Source organism: Papio anubis, unplaced genomic scaffold (genome assembly GCF_008728515.1).
Source record: "Papio anubis isolate 15944 unplaced genomic scaffold, Panubis1.0 scaffold968, whole genome shotgun sequence".
In the NCBI taxonomy this organism is placed as follows: domain Eukaryota; kingdom Metazoa; phylum Chordata; class Mammalia; order Primates; family Cercopithecidae; genus Papio; species Papio anubis.
The window spans coordinates 1-27,680 of NW_022169932.1; the positions used below are offsets into that span (position 1 = coordinate 1).

Genomic DNA, 27,680 nt, shown 5'->3' on the forward strand with positions numbered 1-27,680 from the left:
ATTAAAATGCTATCTACCAATAATTGATAAAAATAAGATATTGGTAGTTTTAAGGAAAAGTGGGAATTAACACATAGACAAGCAGCACACTCTAACCAACTCTGATGTATGCTGCTTGTATCTCTATTTTAGAACAGAATTAAAAACTGCTATTATAGCTGGTTTGTATTACTGACTTTCTGAACAGACTATAAATGCCACAGGGATTGAGGCCAGGTCAGTTCTTTGTATTCCCACCACTGCATAAACTGGGGACTCAACAATGCTCATGGAATCAAATGGTACATTGAAATCATTACAACACTGAGAAATTAATCAGCTTTGACTGTCCCTTCCTCTACAGTCCACAGTCCTAGAGTTTTGGCTGACACATGGCTACCCAAGATAAAGACTGTTTCCCAGCTAGGTGTGGCAATGGAACCAAATTCTAATCAAAGGACTCTGTGTACAAATGGGGTGTGCATTTTTAGATCTCATCCCTAAAAGGATTTCCCATGGGCATCCTTGACCCCCTTCTTTCTGCTTCCAGGAAGAGAGAGACTGCTAGAGCTGCAGCAACCTCAGGAACCACTGCAGGAATACCCCCAGCCCCAGATCACCCACCTATCACCCACCTATTACTTGAGACTGAAATAGTTTAAGTCTATTTAAACTATTACATGACTTAAACTAGTCTACTCTAGTTTAAGTCACTGTAACGTTTTGCAGCAGGTCAGACAGTGCATTCACTAGTACCAAACCTTAAGACATTAAAAAATATATAGGGAACAATAACAGCCTTAGAAACTTGGGCTTCCTCTTTAATGTGTTAAGTTAATGTCAAGATATCCCAAGAGAATCAGGGTGCCAGAACTCATAGAACTGAGGGCTGGATGGACTGAGAAGGTCATCTGCTCTGGTCTCATTCATAATACAGCATCCCTGCCAAGTAGTAGTTCTGCTCATATCCAGAAGCTCTGTCAGTTCTGAGGGACCCAGAGGGCATTCTGCATGGCACCAGCAGGAAACAGTATATCCAATCATTACTATGGGTGTCCTATTACAGCACTAGTAACTTAACAATCTCCATGTATTTTTAGCTTATGACTAAGGGTCTCTCATTCCCAGGATTTATAAGGGTTTTTGGTGTCAAAATTAACCTTAGACATTGTTGTTCATCTCAACATTTACATATGAGTATCATTATGACATCTTACTGTTCTAACAGACTGAAGCCACTACTGAAATCCATACTGCTACACCCCATCAAAATGAGAACAGCCCTAATCAGACTGTGGATGCACTGCTACATGAGGTTTCTAGCTCCACATCTTGGTTTATTTGTTGAAGAACATTAATGCTTTTCAAAGCTGCTGACAGTGCCACATTAGGCTCACACTTTCAATGGATTCATTTTGAACAAGATTCAGTATTGTGGTAAAAGCTTCCTAAAATAGACCTTTTGATTCCATGAGAAGTTCCCACTGTAACTAAATATAATTTTTCTTAAAAAACACACCTACCCTACATTTACACTGTACTAGAAAGTGTGCTGTACTTAATCAAAACCATGTCACTTTCTTACCATACCAATAATATGTTCATTCTAAGCACAATATAATTATGGAATAAAATGAATACTTACTGCTCTCAAAAAGATTGTATTTTTCACATCCAGGTGCTAATTTTTCAGTTTGTCTACAACACTGATAACTTCCATCTGTCCAGAATTTAGGATGATATTTAATCATAATATTATTGTTGTTCTTTATTTCTGTAATTCACAGATATAGTAATGATTAGTGAAATACAAAAGTGACTACAGAATGTTTCATAAGTAACAGTATCAATCATTTCTTATTCCTTGGATACTATGTTTACTATAAGAACTCCCTTAGATCATATGACTCAGCATTCAGAAAAGCTCTATAGTTCTCTTTGACCTCCTCTTTATTTGTGTGTGAAGCACCGTCGTTAGCAGAAATGACTGCTGCTACACCAATGATGGATAAAGGCAAAAGTCAACCTGCCACCATTTTGTTCTGCAGGAGAAGCAATGGGGACTATGCAGGACAAATTATCCATTTAAACCCTTCATGAATATATCATTCCATCCACACCAAATGTTGACTACATGGGCACTTTCTTAGAAAATACCAAATTCTGGGCCAGGCGCAGTGGCTCATGTCTGTAATCCCAGCACTTTGGGAGGCCAAGGAGGGCAGATCACCTGAGGTCAGGAGTTCAAGGCCAGCCTGGCCAACATGGTGAAAGCCTGTCCGTACTAAAAATACAAAAACTAGCCGGGCGTGGTGATGGGTGCGTGTAATCCCAGCTACTCAGGAGGCTGAGGCAGGAGAATCGCTTGAACCCAGGAGGCGGAGGTTGCAGTGAGCTGAGATCGCACCACTGCACTCCAGTCTGGGTGACAGAGCGAAACTCCATCTCAAAATAAAAACAAAAAAAGAAAACACCAAATTCTGTTATCATAAAAGCTTGTGCTTTATCACCTTCAGATATATTACACATTAAATGAGAGTGTGCTTTTCTTAGAAACGATATGCTACTAGAAAAAAATCAGATTTTAAAAAGGGAAGTTATCTTCAATATGCTGGTATCACAACAGCAGCATATCCTTGGAGAAACACTTACTGTAGATTAAGAGATTACAAATGCTCTTGTGGTGCAGCACAGCAACATGGCACAAGTATACATATGTAACAAACCTGCACGTTATGCACATGTACCCTAGAACTTAAAGTATAATAATAATAAAAATAAATAAATAAATAAATAATAAAAAAAAGAGATTACAAATGCAATAGATGTATTAACTGTATTTCTGTCTGAGTGATAACAGTATTACATCTCCTAAAATTATATACAGAGTAATATTTCATTGTGAGTTTTACCTTCTTTTAACTTCTTCACCCACAGGTCCCTGCTTTGTGGACTAGGTGCAAAAATGTAAAGTGTGTTAGCATCATGAACAACCTAAAATAAAACAAAAGATGGAATTGGTGAGGAGGACTTAGACACAGCACTTCTGTCTAGCACAGAACCCTTGGTACTACAGGCACCAATAAATGATTCTCAAATAACTGAAAGTCAATAACTTCACATCAAGAAAACCCAGATTATTTTCTTACAAAAGCATATGGACTTCTTCATTTCTACATTAAGTAGAATAAATATTTTGCAAAGGACCATGCTTTATAGAAGAAAAAATATAAAGGCCAGGATACTTCATTAATCTCAGTATTTCTTTCAATCTAATTAACTGAAGTTCCTTAGATAAATTTGGTGTAACAGAGATTCAGTATTTCTCTAAATAATATTTTAGATGAATGGACTACTCCTTCAGCATCACTCTTACAGCTGCCTTTTGCCACTATCAATAACTGCAGTAGCTAAATGGATTAAGCACAAACTACCCCAGCACTGTGCTGTGTGCTTTACAGACCTTAACTCAATCCTGCCATCAAGGTACGAGTTTTTCTATTTTATAAATGAGAAAATAAAGGCCTACCCAGTCCCCCACTCCTGTGTAACTTCAGCAGGTACCACTCATGCACCACGCACTGTAGATGCTGTCCCCTTATGTTGTACTGCCTCACCCACCCATCGCCATTTGGCTGGTAATCCAGAAAGCCAGAATTCAGACTTCAGAACCCAGCCTCTTAACCACAGTGCCTCACTTAGAGGCAGTCTTTGGTGGGCAATTAAATAGTGTTATTTTTAACATTTCTAATATTAATAATAAGATAACCCAGGGAAACTAAGCCAGAAATTTTGTCATTTTATTCTTCATGGTCAGTCACAAGGCAAAAAAACAGTCTAGACTGGCTAAAACGTAATACAAGGCTAGAAACCTCCCTTTGTCATGTCCACACCCACTGCATTGAAAACCAAAACCAAATAGCTCTTTCATTGATAAATGGCTATCACCGACCATATTCAATAGATAATTCCTTCTTGTTCATTTAAATCAAAGGAATGTACTTTCTTTTTTTTTTTTTTTTAGAGACGGGGTCTTGCTCTGTCGCCCATGCTGGAAGGCAGTGGTGCAGTTACAGCTCACTACAAGCTGGAACCCCTAGGCTCAAGTGATCTTCCCGCCTGAGCCTCCCAAAGTGCTAGGATTACAGGTGTGAGAGCCATGGCAACCAGCCAGAAATGCGCTGTAATAGTAATGTGAACACCATAGAACAAATGATGCTATATACCATTCCCATAAGACACAAAAATAAATCAGACATGAAGCCTATTTCCAAGACAAATACAGAAATACCTTATTACAAGACAGAAATGAGCCATGATATCAGAGCGATAAAGTGCTAAAGCAGATGTGAAGAGACATGTTTCCTCATTTGCTCCATGATTTTCACATCTATGTGGGCTTGCCCACACAACCAACTCTGTACAGAAGGAACCATGCACCATGAGCTACTCATTCTGAATGGACATTGAGATGTCTGGAAAAGACTGCTAGGGCCTTGGACCTTCCAGAAACCTGTACTGTATTGTAATAACAATTTAATTTATTATAATAACTTACCGAGTCCCTACAATTAGGCTAAGCACTTTACATGCATTGCCTCATATTATCCATACAGCAATCCAGTTCTTAGTGTTAGAATCCTCATTTTTGAAATGACAAAACCAAAGTGGCTGAGGTTAAGTCATATGAGTAGGATATTTAACCCCCAAATATCGCTTGACTGTTCCTCTCCTGGAATCTGCCTTTCCAGACTCCAAGCAGTCTGACTTCCCCACAAAACTCATCTCATGTCAGTACCATGAGCCTTTAAAACTTCCTTAAAGTTTGTTAGACTAGCTAACCGCCTCCCCCACCAAAAAAAACCTAATCCAAATTCAGAGTTTTGATAACTAAAACCATCTTGATATGTTACCTAGCTAACTTGGGATATTTGTATTTCTGTGAGAAGTTTCTAGGAAGAGTGCCCTGAGCTCAACTAACAAGCTCCTACTTTTGGCATCTCAGGTTGTTTGGTAGGCTGAAGAGAGATCTGTGGGCCAGTATCTCCCCAGCAAACTTCAGACCACACCATGTTGGCCTCCTTCTGAGGAGGAGGATCCAGGGAGCTGCGTTTCTCGCCACCTTAAGTCTTGTGCTGAGTCATCCTACCACAGCAGAGGCTGTTGGGGAGGGAAGAGCTTTGCAAACTTCAAGTGCAGAAACCATTTAAACAAGGAGGGAATACTCTCCCTCAGTAACACTACCCACTCGTAGTTACCCACCCTCCTGTTTCTATCTTCCATCCACTCATTCATTTATTCCATAGACTTATAATAATAGTGTGGTGTAGGAGAAACAGCACAGACAAAAGGTAGACAGATCTGGGTTTGAAGCCCAGGGAAGACATGCCAGCTCCTGAGGATCTCCCAGCTGCCATGAGAATGACTCATCTAGAAAAGCATGAAGGAGGAACCATCCCATCTAGGTAGCTGGTGCGGATTCCCCAGCATTTTCTCCATCTGTCCCACTTTCTTTTTCCAGTGTCTTTTGAAAACATCTACTTCTACTTTCATTTTTTTCACTTTGCATCTGAACCTAATGTAAAATTTCACTATGAAAACGTGAAACTAGGATCTATACTTTCTTAGTTATACTTAAGTTATAATAAGAGAGGGTATTTTTCACCTTTCAAATCATGCTGCTTTAAACTGTAGAAAGCTCAAGCTTATCCCTTCTTGATTAATTTTTCAGATTGTTTTTGAACTTTTCTCATATTTATTCATCTCAACAATTTTAATAGTTCAAGGATGGAATGCTTTCTGTTCTACTTGTATTATCATTCTTAAAAGCAACTCAAAACCTGCAGAGTGAATATCTTTTTCTTGGACAGCAAAAGTCCTAATTCTGGGTCCAGAATCATGAGAGCCACAGCTCCCCCATGCTGCCAATCCCTAATATGTTTAACAGCCATCAAAACTGTGGTAGGAGGCCAGGTGCAGTGGTTCATGACTGTCATCCCAGCACTTCGGGAGGCTGAGGCAGGCAGATCACTTGAGGCCAGGAGTTTGAGACCAGCCTGGCCAACATGGTAAAACCCTGTCTCTACTAAAAATACAAAAATTAGCTGGGAGTGGTGGTACATGCCTGTAATCCCAGCTACTTGGGTGGCTGAGGCATAAGAATCGCTTGAACCTGGGAAGTAGAGGTTGCAGCGAGCTAAGATCGAACCATTGCACTCCAGCCTGGGTGACAGAGCAAGACTCCATCTCAAAGCGGGGAAAAGAAAAAAAGAAGTGTCGTAGGAATGGTTTTAAATGAAATTACAGATTTCAAATGAAATTACAGAGGCACATACACACACACCTAGACACACACACACCCCCATTATATATGCATTAAACATACTTAAGAAGGTTTAAATTTATCTTACTTCTAGATCCAGGTGGTAGGTGTAATATTAGGTGTAATATTAATAGCAGCAGCAGTAGTAAGAGAATAGTAATAATAATAATAGCAACTATCACTTACCTTGCTCTTATTAAGTGTCAAAGCTATTTATACATCACGTCAGTTAATCCTCACAACAACCCTATGAAATTATACTATTATTGTTATTATTCCCATTTTTCAAGAGAGGAAACAGGCACAGAGAGGTTAAGTGACTTAGACAAGCTCACATGGCCAGTAAGCAAATCAGGCAGTTTGACCTCAGAGTCACCTCTCTAAGCACTTACTGTCCCTGTCCTTCACTTAGAGAAACAGTAGCAATAAAATAAGGAACAGGGAAAAGGAAAATTAAACGTAGCCCTTCCTCCATTTGCGATGTTGCCACCCTAGTGCAGAATAAGCCAGAAGCTTGGATATTTTAGCTCACAAACATCTTCATTAGCTTCGTTAGCTTCCCAAACATCTTCATCCCCCAAAACTGGTAAATGTATAATTCCAATGTAATTGATAACTTCATATGAGCAATTAAAAACAAGCAAAAACTCCACCACATTGAAAAAGACTTTTGTAACTTTCCTTTCAGGACACGGTGAGAACACAGCCATGGGTAAAAGGTGACTTTCACTAGGGACATTCACTGTTCAAGGAGAGCATAAAAACATCCTTGAGCAGGGAAGGAAGTGGTGAGGTGCTGGGGAGGGGCTAGAGCTCCAGATTATCAGGATCCAACTCCACACTCCTGAGTTCTCAAGGCACGTGGGAAACAAGACACCGGCATGAATGCAGAGTAGCTCAGGACGTGGTACCTCCTCTTCAGGAGAGGAGATGCGCGCATGTGTGCTTGGCAGGCTTTTCATTTACAAGGTGACCTTGGAGAAGCTATTTAACAGGTGAGCACTGATTTCCTCAGACATAAATGAGAATAATGAGACATTTACCTCCCTTATGCAACAGAATCATTGTGAGGGGAAAAAAATAACATGATTACCCCAAAGAAATATAGTTTAATCAATATATAAGGCTAATATTATTTTTTTAGCACAAGCAGCTTTTTAATCTCATTTCCTTTTGAGGATAACTCACGCCTTTCACTTCTCAGTTTCTCAGATTCATAGGGAAAACTTCAACCCTTAAGGATTCTTAAGCCCCGAGTCCTTAAGAATCAGATAATGTTTCCACAAAGACTTAAGCAGTTCATGAAGAAAAGTCATAACTATTAAAGTGGCAAATGAACCTAGAAATCAGCCAATCAGCCACCAAAGCAAAGACAGAAAACTGTAATGTCAAAGAGCAAACATGACTAAGCCCAGCACTGCACTGCCACAAAAATACACCAGCTCACCTGAAATGGATACTTATTTTGACAGGGAATGACACCATCATCATTCTTCACTATTTCCACACACTTGATTTTTGAAACATCAATAAACCCCTTTCTGTATTTCTTCTGTTAAAAGATAAAAAAGAGAAGTATTACAACCATAAGACATAAAAAAATTAACAGTATTATTATTAATGAAATTTTGCTCTGATTCAAAATATTGCAATTTCTTTAAAATTATCTAAATCATGTTTCCCACTAACTGCTAAAATTATTCAAAATACTAACACTGTGATTATTGTAATCAAAATTATTAAATCCTTTAATTTATCAAGATGAAACTGTTCTGTCCTGCCCCCAAAAAAACTCCAGAATGGGCCGGGTGCGGTGCCTCATACCTGTAATCCCAGCTCTTTGAGAGGCCAAGGTGGGATTACTTGAGGCCAGCAGTTCGAGACCTGGCCAACATGGCAAAACCCCCACCTCTACTAAAAATACAAAAATTAGCCAGGTGTGGTGGTGGGCACCTATAATCCCAGCTACTCAGGAGGCTGAGGCACGAGAATCACTTGAACCCAGGAGGCGGAGGTTGCAGTGAGCCAAGATTGGGCCACTGTACCTCAGGCCTGGGCAACAGAGTAAGACTCTGTTTCAAAAAAATAAATAACTCCAGAACAAAAAAACTCCCTTTCATAGCTACCTGCCTCTGCCAGATACACAAGTTGTTCAACTTCTTCACGTTCTTGATGATAGTCCCCCAAAATAAAGCATCAAAGACCAAGTCAAGCAAAATTCCATTTACTCAATTACAGATGCAACTTCCAGCCAGCTCTGTTTTCCCCTTCACTGGGGTAGATGCCTCCAGTAGAGGCAGCAAACAGAACTGAGAGTTATGTGAGGTGGACTTAAAATATTCACAGAAAGCTTCCATTCAGAGTCTATTATTAAATATTCTAATTTTCTTCCCCATTGCCCGCCCTCGCTGCCTGCTGTAGATCTGCCTGTAGCAATTAACCAACAGCCCATCAAGACTCCCCGCTCCAAAATCATCCACACCTTTAAGCATAGTTATCCCACACTTGTAAATTTATCCTAGGGAAAAATCCAAAAGAAGACAAAGCAGTAAGTGCAAAGATAATATAATACAGCCACTAAAAATTATTACAAACACAATGTAGAAATAAAAATGCATTTGCTGAATAATATTAACAGATGAATTCCACACAAAAGTTACATAAAGACTAAGGTTACTTTTTCTTCATTGGTAGGTATTCATATGACAAAGAATAGAAGAAAAAGAAATGAAGAATGTTGTATTTGAGATGCCAGCCATCCCCTGGTGTTAGTCATTGAAAATTATTTTATCTAATGTTCTGAAACCCCAGCACTGGCCACAAGCTTTGGGGTCCCCACCCCACTCCCAGGAACCTGCTCTGCATCCTCATTGTCACCACAGGACTTCCACACCTGCCCCATTCACCTGGGCCATCAGCAGTTCCCATCCGACTAGAGGACTTTGGCTGTCATCTCCCCAGTGCATATTTATATCCCCCAACATACGCACACACTAGAACCCCACACCCCCTTGACACTTGATATGGTCTGGCTCTGTGTCCCCACCCAAATCTCATCTCAGAATTGTAATCCCTACAATCCCCATGTGTTGAGGGCAGGACCTAGTGGGAGGTGATTGGATCATGGTGGCAGTTTCCCCTATCCTGTTCTCGTGACAGTGACTGAGTTTTCAGGAGATCTGATGGTTTTATAAGGGGATCTTTCCCTTTTACGCGTTTCTGCTCTCTCTCTCTCGCCTGCCGCCATGTAAGACGTGCCTCTTCCCCTTTTGCCATGATTGTAAGTTTCCTGAGGCCTCCCCAGTCATGCAGAACTGAGTCAATTAAACCTCTTTTCTTTATAAATTCCCCAGTCTTGAGTATGACTTTATAGCAGTGTGAGAATGGACTAATACAACAGTTTTGTCAGTCCCCAGTTCCATCCACACCTTCCCCCATTCCCTTCACACCTGGCTATGGAAGGTCACACACACAATCCTAACTGCCATCTCTATGCCCAGTCAGGCCTTCACTGCTGCTCATCAGCCATCATGTATATCTCTAGCGAAGAGAACTCGGCGGCCTCCAGGGTCACTACCAGTGCCCTCAAAACTACAAACTTCACATTCCCTTTGCCTCAGTGGACTCCCTCCCTCTCTGCTTTACAGAGGAGACAGCAGTTATCCAGGGGTACATCCCCAAGTTCTTCCTTCTGCAGTTCAAGAACATGCTAAGATTTTACCCTTTTTTCTTTTCTTTTATCCTGTCTCAAAGAGAAAAGTTAAAAAGACACAATGGTTGAGGCACTATCGTTAGCACTGAACACATGTTATTTCATTCTGTGCTCACAGTATCCCTGTGAGGTACACATAAGTTGATTCTTTTATTTGTTCTGCCAGCAAACACTATGGGACACCAACTGAACAGGGCAACAAGTACCGTGCTGAGTGCTGGGGTTTCAAAGTTATGAAAGGAGGGTTGAGGGTCTCTTCAAGAGGATTTCACCATATGATGGGTGGAAGGGGAAGAGGGATGATTCACAGTCTAGTAATGATCAAGCAATGCTCTCTTGTGGCATCCTACAGAGTGGGGCAGTGATGGGGCCACGAGAAGATGGAGAAGTTTCAGGAAGGAAGTGATATTTTGATTTTATTTTTAAAGGATAAGTATGAGTTTTCCTACAGAGACAATGGAGAGAGTTTCAGGCTTCAAAACAACAAAGTGCTGAATATTTAGGGAACAGAAAGAAATTCACTGGGGTTGAAGCTCAGGGTGGTTCAGGGCGCATGTGGGAAATGACACCAAAGAGGCTGTCTGAGGCCACATTAGGAAGATGCTTCTGCACCAGCCTTACAAGCTTGGATTTATCCTGAGCAGTTTTCAATGGAGAATCAGGAGTGCAGTACTGGGGTGTGTTTTTAAGAAGATAATGATTACCAGCAGGTGAAGAATGAGTGTTGACAGGGAGGCTAGCTTGGTGACTGCTGTAATAGTTCAGGTGAGAGATGAAGTTCTGAACCAAGTCAGTGGCAGTAAAGTAAGAAGAGCAAAGACGCCAGAGAATTTAGAATTTAGTCACAAAACTTTGTGACCATTTAGAAATGGGGATTAAGAGTAGAGAAGGACTGAGGGGGGCTAAGGGATTTTGAGTTTCAGTGACCAGGAAACACGGACACCGTAAATTATGAGAAGGAACACATAAGAACAGATCAGGTACGAGGAGGCAGGGCTGAGAAATGTTCGAGTGACAATTGAACAACCAGGTGGAAGTTAAAATATGGGTCTAGAACTCAGAAATGCTTAGCACCGTCTTTATAGATAAAGACAATTGTGCTGCAGAAATGCTTAGCGCCATCTTTATAGATAAAGACAATTCTGCTTTTCACAACACATACACAGCAGCAGCTTATTCTAGCCACATCTGAAGGTAACCTTGGGAGGTTAGGCAGGGCTGAGGAAAAAAAGGATTGGAAGGGGCTGGGCACCGTGGTTCACTTCTGTAATCCCAGCACTTTGGGAGGCCGAGGAGGGTGGATCATGAGGTCATGATCTGGCCAACATGGTGAAACCCCATCTTTACTAAAAATACAAAAATTAGCCAGATGTGGTGGTACGCACCTGTAGTCCCAGTTACCTGGGAGGCTGAGGCAGGAGAATAGCCTGAACCCGGGAGGCGGAGGTTGTAGTGAGCCGAGATAGCACCTCTGCATTCCAGCCTGGGCAACAGAGTGAGACTCTGTCTCAAAAAAAAAAAAAGAAAAAGAAAAGAAAAGAAAGAAAGAAAAAGGAAAAAGAAAAAGAAAAAAGGATTGGAAGGGATAAAGGATTCACCATAGGGAACAGAGAGTTACTGAGTGAGGCGTGCTGTCCCATGCACTTTCTCCCCGAGCCCACTTTTACTCCTGACATGCCAGCTTTCTAAAGCTTTTCCACAGAGGGGCCCTTTAGGAATAAGAGCTTTAGGAAATGACTTCTGAGCAGTTACTGTAGAAGAAACACACAGTTTTTCCTCCATTTAGACTATTCTTTAGAATTTCTTCAGTAAGAAAATACTTCATGATTCCTGGTGTATGCTATATGCTATTGTCAATATTGTGGCCCATCTGGGTGCAGTGGCTCATGCCTGTAACCCCAGCACTTTAGGAGGCCAAGGCAGGCAGACTCGAGGTCAGAAGTTCGAGACCAGCCTGCCTAACATGGGAAAACCCCATCTCTACTAAAGATACAAAAAATTAGCCAGGCTTGGTGGCACATCCCTGTAATCCCAGCTACTCTGGAGGCTGAGGCACAAGAATCTCTTAAAACCAGGAGGTGGAGGTTGCAGTGAGCCAAGATCACACCACTGCCCTCCAGCCTGGGTGACAGAGCAAGACTCCATCTCAAAAAAATAAAATTAAAATAAACTGTGGCCCAAGGAGAAATATCCAAGATCATTACTTTTTTTCGTGTTATATTTCCCTTCTATTCTATAGCCTTTGCCCTGTTTACTAGACTGAAAATCATGATGAAGCTGAGACTTTCCCTGACTCACCTTTGAATCCTCTATGAATCTTCTGAGCTAAAAAGACCACCTGACACTTAGAAGATACTAATTCAACAGTGTGCTAACCCAGTATGCAAAGAACCATGGGCAATACTCTGTGTGTGTGTGTGTGCGTGTCCTCTCTTGCACACTTTGCAAAGCTTGAAAATGGAAGTAAGCAATGACCATTTTCTATATCGTAAACCAGCATATACGGGAAAACGAGGCAGAAAGATTAAATATAACTTGCTTTAAACTACACACCAACTGAATGGCAGAACTGGGAGTTAGATGGAAGAGATTTTGTCCCCCAGCAAGACTTACAAGGTACACTGTTTTCCTTTAATTTCCAGAATACTCTGTATTTTAATATCCATCCTAATTTAAAGAAATTAAATGAGAAAAAAATGTATACAAATAACCAGGCTGGTCTCAGGTGATCTGAGAAGTCATTTATCTCAGGACACCCTCTTGTCCTTTTCCCAAGGCATCCGGAGTCTCCACCATGCACAGGGAAAGGCTTGCCAGGGTATCCCTCCAATATTCCAAATGATTCATCCCTTTCCCACATCACAAATTTGATTCCTGATGTGGCTGTTCCCAGGGTCTTGCGGCAGAGGAAATCTCCTATGTGAATCACATCTGCATTGCAAAAGGGCCTCAGAGAAGGAGCATGAGCTTTGCAAACAAGCAGATCCTGACTTTTAGCCTCTGCTTTGCCACTTATAAGCCATACAACCTAGGGCAATGCCAGTTTTCTCTCTATGCCTCATTTCCTTTCTCCATAGAAACAGGTCAATGCTGCTCTCTTTGCCAAGCTATCAGCAGGATTAAAGATAATGTTCATAGGTACTTAACAGTGTCTGACACATGGAACTCTGTGATGGTTAATTTCATGTGTCAACTTGAGTAGGCTAAGGGATACTCAGATGGCTGGTAAAACATTATTTCCAGGTGTCTGTGAAGGTGTTCCTATAAGAGATTAGCATTTCAATCAACTGAGTGAGTAAAAAAGATCCACCTCTGCCAATGCAGATGGGCATCATCCAATCCGATGAGGGTGCAAATAGAACAAGCAAAGGCAAAGGGAAAGCGAATTCTCTTCTTAAAGTTGGGATGTCCATCTTCTCCTGCTCTCAGACTTTGGTGCTCCTGGCTCTCCAGACTCCAAGGCTTCCACCAGCAGCCTCCTCCCCTACTCCTGGTTCTCAGGCCTTTGGACTTGGTCTGAATTACACAACTAGCTTTTCTGTGTCTCCACATTGCAGATGGCAGATTGTGGGACTTCTCAGCCTCCATAATCAATCGCACGAGCCCATTTCCATAATAAATCTCCTCATATACATCTATATATATCCTATTGGTTCTGTTTCTCTGGAGAACCCTGATTAATACAAACTCACTCCCCAAATGGTAGCATATACTATCAGTTTTCACAGTAACCCTAGGAAGTTGCAGGAAACTGAGCACTGAGAGGCTATGAGATTGGCTAAGGATTGTAGAGGCTGAGTCAGAATTGAACTAAATTCTCTCAAAAACAGTTATGCTTTTACCTGACTCCAGGTCTCTCAAGCTTGAATAGTTATGGACTTTTATTACAAAAAAAGAGAATATTATGTTCATAGCTAACAATTATAGAACACTCGCTATAAACCAGCACTATGTTAGCCTCTTAACATGGATATTCTCAGTGAATTCTCACAGCATTATAACATGAGAATTATTGTCACCCCCATTTTGCAGATGGAGAAATCAATACGTGGAGAGTATAATTAACTTGCCCAAAGTCACACAATAATCCAGAATTTGAACTTAAATTCCAATCCTGAATTTGTAAGTGCCACCTATACCTACGTAACTTGATATCATTTAATTACATGCAGACATAAATTCAGTAGAAACTTCTTAAACTTATATAGCTTGTATACAACTATAAAACCAAAGCAAGTTCACAAATTAAATACAAACAAGACTATACAGCAAATAAAGTGAAATTAACATTACTTGGATGTGACAGATGGGGTGTTGGCTGGAACTGAATCTCTCTCCCTAAGTAGTTCTCTTGCCATCCACATGCTTATATTATTGTGTGCCACATGACACCCTCTCCCACCTCTTTTCTCATTTTCAATTATAAAGAACCTCTGTTTGTACATATATTGCTATCCTATCATTAGGCCCCATTTTGCACCAGTCAATTGTTTTGTGTTCAGTCTGTCTCTGTTCTTTCTCAACAGGCCAGAGCAATTAAAACAGATCTCAAACACGAAACCAAAGCAGACTGCTGAAATGGCATGTTTAGCAACAAAGGACCAAGCAGACAAAAAAGTACACACACATACATTAAATATTATTGGGGGATAAAATATTTCATCAAATTAAGAAGACAAAATTTAGAAATTGCGGTTTTCAACACATGCATAGCACTAAACCTGTGGCTAACATTCATTGCATTCCCTCACAACAATTTGCATTTAATTTGTGAACTTGGTTTAGTCCTTCAGTCGTGTTCAATAAATATTGACTGCAGTGTCCTTCTACCATCTGCAAGGCACAGATACCAAAGTACCATAATAGAGACTTGAAAACACACACACACACAATCCGTTGCCTTTATGGAATGTACAAAAACCCAACATCTTCTAGGGTTACAGAGACAAATGATCATATTTACAATCAAAGTTTGGATGAGTCAATAGTGAAAGACTAAAGAGTTCCAGTCAACTGTTTAACAGAAAAGAAAATGAATGACGTATTCTGCTAAAAATCCCAAATGACCCTAAAAGGCCTATTCTATTCATACATGTAGTCTTTTCCCTTTCCACTCAGAACAGATTTAAAAGAATGGGTCTTAAGTACAGTAGAACACATTAATTAAGAGAAACGAAAAAAATCTTGGGATGAATTTGACATTTTTCTTGTGAATACTGAGAATAATGTTTACACAGAGCTTTCTAAGATAAGTCAAATGAATAGAATTTAAAGGCACTTCCAACTTGGTGATTCTATGAGAAACTGCCGCCTCTTTACCAGGGACAAATTCTAACAAAAACTTGGCATTCCATTACTTAGTATCTCATTACTTTTTCCTCCCTTTAAACTAGCTTATAATAGTAACTTATATGGGTGATTTATATTTTATAAAGCGCTTTCACACTAAAGAGAAAAAGAAAAATATTAAGAAACCAGTAATTATATATATAAGCATGGCATAATTTTAAAGATTATAGTTTTTAAAGTAATATCCAGAATAAAAACAGGAAGAGGAAAATCTCCATGAGAAATATGAAGGCAAAAATTTCATTTCCAAAATCACAGAATAATCTTGATATAAGATCGTGTTGATGTAGGCAATTATAAAGTTTCTAAAGACATACTTCCACTGTATTTAAAATTCAAGTGTTGTTTTCTCCCCCTAAGTGATCTTATGACCACTTAAGACTTTTCTATACCTCCTGGCAACCCTCTTCACAACTCCCCTTTGTGGCCTCAGAGCTAAAACCTATCACCAGGTGTGTTTTATTACAGTTGAAAGCAAAACTTACTAACCTATGTGTTTTGAATTAAGTCTAAAAGTGATTTAAATGGTTTAATTCTTAACATTACTAGAAATTACAATACACTGTGTAAAAATAAATGTATACAGATCCCTTACTGCCTAAGTTTCATGTAATAGACTTCTGAATTCAAGGAATTCCAAAATTAATAAATTCAATCCAAAGATTACAAATTCCCTTGGAGCAAGGACTATGCTAGTGATCTCTGATTGCCACATTTTTTCTCCCCTTTCTGGGGAGTTGGCTCAGCTAGATTGCACTTCCTTATCTGCCATGCACCTAGGTGAGGCCATAAGACTGAGTTCTAGCCAAGGGGGCATGGAAAGAAGTGACATAACATTACTTCCCATCCTCCAAAACCTTTCACACTATCCTTCCTGTTCCATCCCCTTCCTTGTCACCCTGTTGAACTCAAAAGATCCACGGAAAGATTGTGGTGACTGAAAAACAATGAAGCCGTTAGATGGAAGAGGCCTGGGTCCCTGAATCACCATGTAGAAGGCGGTTATATATAATGTAAGGAAGAAAGAAACTTTCTATTGTGCTAAGGCAGGAGTTTCAGGGTATTCTAAGTTATAGCAGTTAGCTATCCTGAATAATATATTCTAGATTAAGAGTACTCTACACCCAGCTACTCAATGCCTCAGAATTTTTATTGATAAAGAGACATGTTGAACTAAATCAGTGTTTTCCAAAGAGCGCTATGGTGGTTTCTGAGGGTTTTTTCCTTTATAATCTTCATTATTTAATTTTTTCCACGCTCACTGCAACAAGAAGCAGCAAACTTTCTTCCCAGTCATTCCAATACCTCTCAAACGTAATTTAACCTTTCAAGTGTTCTCCTACACTTTTTAGAATACTCATACAAGCATATGTATGTATGCTATATATACATGTACACATAGACATAAACATGAACGCATATGTGTGCATTCACATAATTATACAAGTACTTTCATTTATATTTGGGATTGTGTTGCTTTTTTTTCACTTTTATATACCATAGATGTCTCAGGTCAATACATACAGGACAAAAAGGAATTCTTTTTAATAGTACTATAACTTTAAAGAAAATGTTTTCTTATGATGATGCTTGATGAAAAGTACACAGTAATATAACAAGGGGTGTGTGTGTGTGTGTATGTGTCTGCGTGCACGCACATAAGCGCACACACACATTAATTGCCAGGAAAAAGATCAGTTAAATATCTCAAGCTGAGGTGGTTTTAGGTGGAACTTGGATAAACGTTTGTAGTTACTGTATATAGTTTTATGATTACCTTTTATTCATGGTTTTCCATTTACTGACTGATACAGTTTCCTTTTTAAATAATTGTGTCTAAGAAAAAAAATTAAATTATTTAAAGGAAAACATTAAATAAATAGTGCTTTACAGATGGCACATATATGGCAAATTCATGTAAGTAGTATAAATAATGGCTGAAGTTTGGGCAACACTGGCTGAAATTATCTCTTTATTTTGAATTCTAACATTCCTTGACATTTGTTATTTTGTACCTGTCACTGTATTCCTCGGCCACCAGGCCTGCCTAACACACCTTCCAGCACACTGGGAACACTGACTTACACATAACAAGATTCAATCTATAGGGGTATGTTCAGGTAAAACCCCCCATAAAGGTTACACACACTAACTCTCAGTCACCTCTCCTGAGATGTAAGCATTTCCAGACAAATCCAAAATGCCTACTAAACCCCCCAGGTTTCAATACATTTTACTGAAAAGATACAGAAAATGCAGAAATAGACAATGGATTTTTATGGCAACATTTGGCTTCTGGAGATAGATCTCCCACCTGGACACATTTTCAGCCTAGAGTGGTACATGGGGAAATGTCTCACTAGGAAATAAGAATTTAATATGAAACTCAGTGTTGGCATTTGGGATCTGAATCTGGCAGCAAAATGCAAAATGTGGTGAATGGAAATATGCTAATTCATAGTATCTAATTTAACCCATATTCAAACAATAAAGAATAATAGGTAAGACTTATAATAGCACTGTGTGCCTGGTACTGTCCTATGGTTTATGCGTATCAATTTGTTTAAGCCTTCCAATGACCACTATACCATGTTACCTCTCCAAAAACAGCAAGAGCAAAAACACCTGTGGGAAACTAACACTAGGTGACAGCAACAGAAAGGACTCCCACTTTGCAGATCTGTGAGGGAGGACAGTCCCTGGCCATATCTAGTATATGAAATATCTACCATCTGCTTAGCATTGGGAGCTAAGCACCATAGGAAGTAGGGTGCTAACTACCACCACAAACATTAATATTTAGATTTGAAAGCAATAACATGTAAATACTTCATTTGTCTTAGGTACTTTTCCTGCAATTCTAGTGAGTATGTATGCTGACTGGAGACTTGTTCAATACAGTCTGAAATGCCAGATGAGTTTTTATCAGATTATAACTATGAATTTTCCCATTTAAAAACCTAAATTAACTCTGCTAACTGCTACATCTAAAGTTTAAGCTTTCATGGAGCCAATTTCTAAAGAAACAGAAGCCCACAGAGGCACCCTCTACAACAAATTCCAATTTATCATTACACATTAACAAAACGCTCTTACTCTCCATGTGTCTGCTAAAATGATCTTCCCAGGTTCACTTGGAATTTTACTGAGAGGCAAATTTCTCTGACTCCAGGATTTCAGACCAATGTGATATCAGAAACCTCTTTAGTAAGAACCAAAGAAATATGGGATAGATTTCCCACCTACAAAGCATTTATAATCAAGGTAGGAAATAACTCATGGACACCATTTTGACACCCTAGCAAGACGAATCAAAGTACCCAACCAAAGTTATTTAAAATTTCAGGCAAGAAATAGAAAGATAATCAGACAGCATTATCTGTGGATCACAACTGGATCCAGAGTGCCAAAGAGCCTCAAGTGCAAGAGACAATGGTGATTTGATTGTTAAAGGAAAAAGGACTGGATATTGCTATCTCCTGAGACTAATAAGAAGTGACTGGAAACAGGCTGGCAAATGTAAATGATGAGGAAACTACAAAAATGTTACCCTAAATATAAAATCAGAAGTTATTAGGAAAGTTTAAAACTGATGAAGAACTTGTAAAGTTGATTGACTTTCAGAGACATGTATGTGAATAATATATACAGCAATTGACTATGCTGCTAGGGGACTTTTTAGAAAATTTATTGAACATGCCACAATATTCTCAGTATTGTCTCAATGTTTTAACACAGCAGAGTCAATATGACATAATGGTGGAGCACCCAGGCTTCAGTGACTGGCAAGCTGTGCTTAAATGCCAGCTCCATGGCCCTATACAAATTAAATAACCTCTTCTAGTCTCTATTTCCTTGTCTGTAAATGGGGATCTTAAAATTATTAAATTAACATAACCTATCTCCTAGATTATTTTCAGGATTAATTGTGAGATGCTCACAGGCACATAGCACAATTTATCTGGACCCCCACAATCACTTACTGTCAGTTATTTAGTTTGTTTTTGCCTTTAAATATAAGACTTAAATAATTTTTCAGCATTTAAACTTTTTTCCCATATATACAGCCTTAATTTTTAATATTGTATACTAATTTTGTTATACAATTCAATAAGAAAAAATATTTAATAAGATCTTTTTAATATTTCACTGGCATTTACATTGTTTTATTAGGTAACATACCAATATTTTTTCACTTTCTCCTTAAGGATTAAATTCAGTAAATATTCCAGCAACTCAATAAATACAGGAGTAGACAGTTAAGTTTGGCTATAATAAATAAAATATCACAGAACAAACTAGGGAAATAGGATAATAGCACAACCATTCTTTCTCTTTAAACAGAATAATATTTTAAATAACTATTTTTAAAAGTAAATTGGTCTTATTTATCAATTATCATAGAAATGTAGGGAAGGCAGGGCACAGCGACCACCTTGGGCAACATAGTAAGACCTTGTTTCTACAAAAAAAATTTAAAAATTACCCAGGTGTGGTGGTGTGCACCTATATAGTCCCAGCTACTCGGGAGGTTGAGGCAGGAGGATTGCTTGAACCCTGTTCAAGGCTGCAGTGAGCTATGATAGCACTACTGCACTCCAGCCTGGGTGACAGAGTGAGACCATAAAAGATATGCAGATGAAGTCTAACAACCACTCAGGACAATATTTGCTGAGTATATACTATATGCTAGATAACGCACTAAGCACAAAAGACATGGAAGCATATGTCCACACAAAGACTGATACAAAAACGTTCATAGTGGCTGTATTTATAATAGCCCAAAACTGGAAACAACCCAAACATCCATCAACAGAGGAAACAAACTGCGGTATAGCCATACAATGGAGTACTTCACAGTAATAAAAAGACATGCAATATTGTTACAACCAAATGAATATATCTCAAAATAATATGCTAGTCGAAAAAAGAGTACCTGCTATATGAGTTTGTTTATTCTAGAATTCCAGAACATGCAAACTAATCTATCATGTCAAAAATTAGATCAGCGATTACCTAGGGATGGTGGGAATGAAGGGGGAGGTATGAAGATAAAGTGGCATGAGGGGTTATGGGCATATTCAGTATTTCAGTTGTAGTGACGGTTTCATGGATGTCTACCTAATGTCAAAACTCATCAAATAATGCAATTTAAATACATGCAGTTATTGGAGCATACCTGTATAATGCTGAAAAAAATATGGCCCCTGCTCTCGGGAACTCTGAAGTCTGGGGACACTTGAAAACTATAACATTCTTTGGTAATAATTTAATGTTCTAAATCATAAGCTTAAAACTGCAACAACAACAATGGTAAAAGAAAAAAAATGAGGAGAAAGATTAAGCAAAATAATTCTGGTTTATAATGGGCCAGAAGTAGGTAATTGATCAGCTCTCATTTAAATGAAGGCTCTGTTCTAGTATTTATTCCAACTTAGAAAGAACTCACCCATCCATTTGATTCACTTGGTCTTAAATGAAAATGAATAAGAAATAAAATAAATTCAACAACTCCTACCAAGGCTGCTGCTTGGTCCTAGCCTTCTCTTTATCACCCCTTCTTCAAGGCAGGCCTAATAAAAGTCACCAACTGGATGCTCAGCAAACGCACAGCCACTCCCTCTCCAGCACCTGCAGCAGAGCCTGGCACCTGGCAACCTGGCGCCTAGCAGGTGCCCAATAACTTTGTTGAATAAGTCAATGAATGAATGAATAAATAAATAGGAGGGGACTCAACTAAGTGGAATTGTTAAGAAGCCAGGCTTTTCTCAGGTCTAATTTCACAATATCCAATTGTAACCACCACTTTTTCTTTTCCTTTTTTTCTGATTTTTTTTTTTCTTTTAAGAGATAGGGTTCTTGCTACATTGCCCAGACTGAACTCCTGGGATCAAGCGATCCTCCCACCTAAGCCTCCTGAAGAGCATAACCAGCACCACCACTTTTTCTTAACTATACCATTTTGCTTTTATTTTTTTATCTTCTATCTTTTTTTTTCTGCTGCTGCAGCTCTCTCAGACCTATACCACACCAGGTGCAGCACAGGCATGCCAGGAATCTCCAGGACCTGCTTCCTGGAAATAATCCCAGACTCTGCTTCCTCTCCTCTCTATTCCATCAAAGTGTACTGCTGCACACAGGAATAGCCAAGTGACAGCGTAACTGTCCCATTACAATCTTCAGAGATAAACGTAACTACCGTCAAGGGAGAGATGGTTATCATTGGATATGTTACTGAGCATCTTTTGGCTTGTTTGTTTGTTGTTTTGTTTTTCTTAGCAGCAAAAAAGAAGGCAGGTCCTTTAGCGTAGGTTTCAGTTCTTAGGTTTCTATGGTTAATACTGACTAGTAGCACTTTGCTTCTCTAGTAGGAGTGTGTGTGTTCTGAGGCTTTCCAGTAAGCACTTCATGTGTTAGGGTTTTTTTTTTTTTTTTTTAAATGATACTTTATATCTTTATGAAAGTGGAAATAACTAGAATCACATAAACATGATTTCACATCAAGAGGAACTTGGAAGAGATAAGCTTTGTAAGTTTCTGTTGGGTGACAGTTACAGATGACAAACGGGACAAGATAGAAAATGCAATTTCCGGGATAGATGGTGGGTGGCAGGGGCAACAAGTAATTCAAATACGCAATGGCCAAATCTGTGGAACAAAACCTACCACTGCAGCCCGAGGGGAACTCCATTCCCACAGCACCTCCTAGTATCCCAACCATGACCAATGGATTGATGAAGTGATAACTCAGAGCAATGACAGCCCTGAGGGTGGGAGCCCTGTGGCAATTCTCCTAAAGCCTTCCCCTGGGGCTGGATTTCTGGAAAGGAGCATCAAAAGGCTCACAGCCTCTTGGAAACTGTGCCTCCACCCTGCCCATATCTAACCAGTTCTTCCTCAAAGAAGAGTCCCACTCCCTGCTTATCTGATGTTAGTGGAGGGCACAGAGGCATGCACACAATTATGAACTGGAAATATAAATTACTTAAAACTGAACTGAGCTTTGCTAGGGAACTGCAAAAGCAGAACATTAACCCAGTCTTTAAATCAGCTGCTACTTGGCCCTATATATCTCTCTAGTTCTCTTCAATGTTAAAGAGATCACACTGCAGTTTGTTTTCTAGATGTCTTTAAAATATTAAACTGCATATAATGGCAGCTTCCCTATACCCTTTGCTACCCCCTATAAGATAAACATCCCCTCCTTGTTTTCAATGAATACAGTCAGCCTTACCAGGTAAAATTTCTTCCTCTTGCTTCTCTACTGGGAAGTTTGATGAGTAGATGATAAGAGTTGGGGGGAGTGAGGAAGTGGGCCCAGGGAGAAGGAATCACCATAACAGCACCCACAAGAAGAGAAAATGTATTTTAGAGCCAGGTCTCTAGTAGCAGATGATGAATTGCCCATCAACTCTCCCCTCAGTAAAATACTCAAAGAGAAATACACAGAATTGCCTCATTATGTATTCCATGGGTTCTTGTGGGTTTAATGCATGCCAATCACTGCTTTTACTACAGTTTCTACAGGAGTATTCATTCAACTGGTGTTGCAAATAACCAACTTCCAGCAAACTTTTGTAACACAACCTACCAACTGGGAACATTCTGTAGATAAAATTATTTTTAAAACGATTTCTTCCACTGACTGAGTGCTTGATGATATTAAGGAAGTTCTGTTGATATTTAGCAGTGTGGTGATGGCACTAAGATTCTGCTTAAGCTGGGGGCTCCCTGACTTCTGGAGATGAGCACTGAACCATCTGTAGAAGAAATGATGTGGTTTCTGCAAGACAATGGGAGTAGGAGGGATTTGTTACAGATAATGAGGTGGGAGGAAGTGTGACTAGGGTTACTTGCTTGGGTGATGCACACAGCGGTTCACTGTACTATTCTGTCTACTGTTGAGTAAGTTTTAAATATTCTATGATAAAAGGTTACAAAATACTTCTCAAATATTTTTTTAAAGCCTGATCAAAGTCGTAGCTGAATCTACTTACAAACTTTTTTTTTTTTTTTGAGAATAGAGAAAGAGCCCATTATAAACAAGTAAAAGTAGAGATGGAACATTTCTTAATTGCTACTAATAAAGCTTTTGCTATCCTTGTTGTAAAGTGTAGACTGGACTCAGAGCAGGAAGCAAGCCTTAGAAACAATAACAATCCCTATGTTTACACAACTGCTCGTACAGGTCATGTGTGCACAGCTCCTTGCATTCATTAATCTTAAAGTGCTCCATAATTAATTATAGAACCACTGACTCTGCCAAAGTAATGAGTCATTTAGCATCTGCAATTTACTGTTGGGTAAATGGGGCACTGAGGTTAAACAAATTGATCAAGGGCAAATGAATAAGATACAGAAACCTAGGCTGCAATGCTATACTCTTCGCTGGCTATCACAGCTAGGAGCCTTAGTTAAACTATTCGTCCCCTCTTAGTCTGCTCTTGCTAATGCAACTAACTCTCAATTGCTCTAGTGAAACTAACTCTCACTTATCCATGTTGCACAGGGGACTGGCATGCAAGTTAGTAGACTGAGTGGGGAAGATCCCTACTCAGTGTGGGCAGGCCCTCTGGTTTACACGTCTTATATCTCCCTGGGCTAAGAACCAGCAGGACTCCATAATAGAGCTTACTGTTTAAAAGCAAAGAGTCTGAAGCCCAGCTGTCTGAGTTTGAATCTCAGCCCTGCTACTTACTCACTATATCTCCTTGAACAAGTTACTTAACCTCTCTGTGCCTACATTTCATTAGCTATTAAAAGGGATGAATAATAGCACCAGAACTTCATATGATTGCAGTAAGAACTCAAAGAGTCAATTCATGTAAAGCTTTTGGAAGAAAGCTGACAAATGGTTTAAGTGCTTGATCAATTTAGCTACTAATATTATTTTTGAAAAGCATACTAGCGCTTAGGAAAAATAAAAGCAAAAGCCACTAGTTTTGATTAATGAAAGATCCTCACACCTACCTTCTAAACTCCAAGAAAGATCTTCTGAGAATTGATGTTGAATTTGACTATGTCTTATAAAATAAAAAGCCGTGAATGAGATGTTTCCTCAGGTCATGACAAAAATCAGTTTTCTAAAATTACACGAGGCCATAATAGAAATGACCAGTGTCTACCAATATCCACTCTTTTCAAACAGAAAAAGAAATTAACCTTTCCTCATGGGTTTTACAATTCTGTTTTTAAAATGACAGTTGACGTTTCATGTGACTCCACTATTTTTACCCTTTGAGGCAGTTATTTTAGTTCTGTCTTACAGTACGAAACCAATACTGAGCCAGCCAGTGACTAGATTAGCACTTCCTTTTTACGTTAGGAACAGTTGATCTCTGGTAACTCACAGCCTTTAACACACGATAGCTGGGAGCATCTTTGGTCAAAAATTTTTCTTCAAAGCATTAGAGTGATGTTACAAAGACATATTTTGCCAGTTTGTCAGGCTGTCTCGACGGCTAAGTCATATTCTGATGAATATAAAGATGAATATATGTCTGATCCTTCTATAAACACACAATTTGGATGGCCAAAAAATATCACAAAGCTATCCAGAGGCAGCACAGAACAATGGTTCAGAGCTCTGGGAATCAGGCTGCATGGGCTGGGGTCCACATGCCCACTCTGCAACCTTGGGCAAAGTACTCAACCTCTCTGTTCTTCAGTTTCATTATCTGTAAAATGGGAATAGTAACTGTATCTGCCTCATACAGTTCACAGGATTAAAGTTAATACTTACAAAGCATATAAGACCATGCTAGGCACATGATAAGCACACAAAAATATGCCACTTTGGCATATGGATTGAGTTAAAGGTACTTAAAAATAAACAGCACATGCAAGAAGGGCACTGTGATCTTCCTCGTTCTTCTTGAAAGCATAAGATTAACTCCCATGAAAAAGGTGCCCTCCCTGTACCAGGAGGATGAAAGACATTCATTCTTGTGGGGATAGGGAGTTGAGGCTGAGGGAAAGCTGTACAAACTTTATTATGCTAGTCCTTATCTTGCTACTTTTCCACAATTCACTGTCCTAGTCCTGAAGTGAAGTATAAGATACTTTTATGTTGCCTTAGCATCCATTTTGAATAGATTCAACTTTTTCATACCCAAAGCAGGGCTCAGTCATCCTTGACAGTTCTAGATCCACATGACACCCAAATGGTTCAGGCCAGCAGCCAGAGATAAGAACTTAAAGGCATCTCTCCTGTCTAGCAGATGGGCTTCCCCACTTTATCGAAGCTTCCCTTAAAAGCACCATTCAGGCATTTGCCCAGGAACTTAAAGTGACCCCACACCGTAGCCCCTTATATATACTGCCGATTTGCACATGCATTTTCTCTCTCTGCCTGACTCCATTCCTGCCTCATGCAACCCGGGGATGGAGGACTGCCCTCCCAACCCATTCTGCCCTTCCTATCCAGGATCTGTAAGTAAAAATCTCTGAACTGGTTTCCTACCTGGTGGTGTATTGAGTTTGCACCTTTCATTTGAAGAACCAGTGGCTGCAGCTGCCTCAGGCCATGTTTTCCCAGGGATCCTGGGGGGAATATCAAGTCAGGCTCCCAGCACCAGGGTGATGGTCAGGCAGGTATAAGCTGGACGTGGGTCAGACAAGAGCCACAAGAGTGACTGCCACATAAACAAGATGAACAAGTTCCCCATGTGAGGGAGTCCCCAGGTTCCAGGTGGGCCGACTAGGCATAAAGTCATCCTCCATGAAAGGGATACACTGTAGACATTCATGTCCAGTTACCCCACATTTCTCATCAGGACAGGGTTGCTAGCCAACCTGGCACTGGAACCCCATTAGCGAGAAGCTCTCAAAATAGCCCCAACTCCTTTTTCCTATCACATCTTTACAATTTACCAATTTACTACTCTTTGTCCAACATAATATATAAGCTTTCAACCCTTACAACTTCTCAGGTCTTTATTTTCCTGGTGAAGGCTCCCACATACATGTAAAAATTACTAAATAAAAATTCTATGCTTTTCTCTTGTTAATGTCTCTTTTGGCAGTCTAATTTAAAAGGCCCCAGCTGGAGAAACTAAGACAGGCAAGGGAAAAAATATTTTTTTCTCTCCTTCACACAATAGAAGTATATTTAAATTTTTTTTTAAAAAAGAAAAAACTAAACTAAAAAAGACCACAGAGCCCTTCTGTTTCTAATCCCAGAAGCTAGTCTTGATTTTCACTGTGCAAAATGTATATTCAAAGGTACCAAGGAGATAATAAAGAAAATAATGTTTTCCATTGTCTCTGTTTTTAAGGTAGAAATGTTTTCATTCTTAAAGCATCTTTTAAGCCAATGGACAGAAAGGTTTCTAATATTCTATTGGCCAGAGGCTTACATACAAATGGCCTGGCAGGGCAGGTATTTTCTCCTTTAGCAGGTGAAGAAACAGAGACTTAGAAAGTTTCATCAACTGCCCAATTTCACAGCTGCCAAATGACAGATCCAGATTCAGAGCAGATCCGCCTGGCTTCAAAGCCCACAGCATGTCCTCTCAGGAAGCCACCTCCTTTCAGGATAAACAGCATTAAATGAACCAGATCCGATGATTCCAAATTTACTTCTCTAACCCCAACTTCTCACTTGCATCTTGATTCTATATCTCTAAACTACCCAGGAAGACATCTCTCCTTATCTCCTTCATTTACATCTCTTTCACATGACACAAAACAAATCTATCATATTCTCCTTGAACCTGGATTCCATTCAATCACTCAACAACCACTGCACTCCAGCCCGGGCTACAGGGTTTTTTTTTGTTTGTTTGTTTGTTTGTTTTTTTTTTGAGACAAAGTCTCACTCTGTCACCCAGGCCGGAGTGCAGAGGCACAATCTCGGCTCACTGCAACCTCCGCCTCCTGGGTTCAAGCGATTCTCCTGCCTCAGCGTCCTGAGGAGCTGGGACTACAGGTGCACACCACCACGCCTGGCTAATTTTTGTTTTTTTTTTAAGTAGAGATGGGGTTTCAAAACATTGGCCAGGCTGGTTTCGAACTCCTGACCTCGTGATCCACCCACCTCGCCCTCCCAAGTGCTAGGATTACAGGCGTGAGCCACCACGCCTGGCCAAAAAGAATGTATTTTTATATCCTGAAACTTAATGACAATGGTAATATTACTAACTTTTCTTCAAGGCTTACCATATGCCAGGTTTTGCTTAAAATTTATTTAGTGTATGTTGTGTATAATTTCAATTGATCCCCATAACAGCCCTCTGAAGTAGGATGAGTACTGGGCTAAGTGATGCCTTCACCTGCTTTGTGAAGCTTATAAATGAGAATGAGAGAAAGAGACTGAAA

At 39.6% G+C, this 27,680-nt stretch overlaps 1 long non-coding RNA gene across 1 annotated transcript; it reads right to left on the reverse strand.

The window, feature by feature from the left end:
- Positions 1 to 33: 33 nt before the first annotated feature.
- Positions 34 to 27,172, reverse strand: LOC116273616. The gene is made up of 4 exons (XR_004181915.1): positions 24,333 to 27,172; positions 7,749 to 7,853; positions 2,892 to 2,973; positions 34 to 1,753 (listed from the first exon to the last, which is right to left on the reverse strand). It is a non-coding gene; the product is annotated as an uncharacterized LOC116273616 (long non-coding RNA).
- Positions 27,173 to 27,680: the final 508 nt, after the last annotated feature.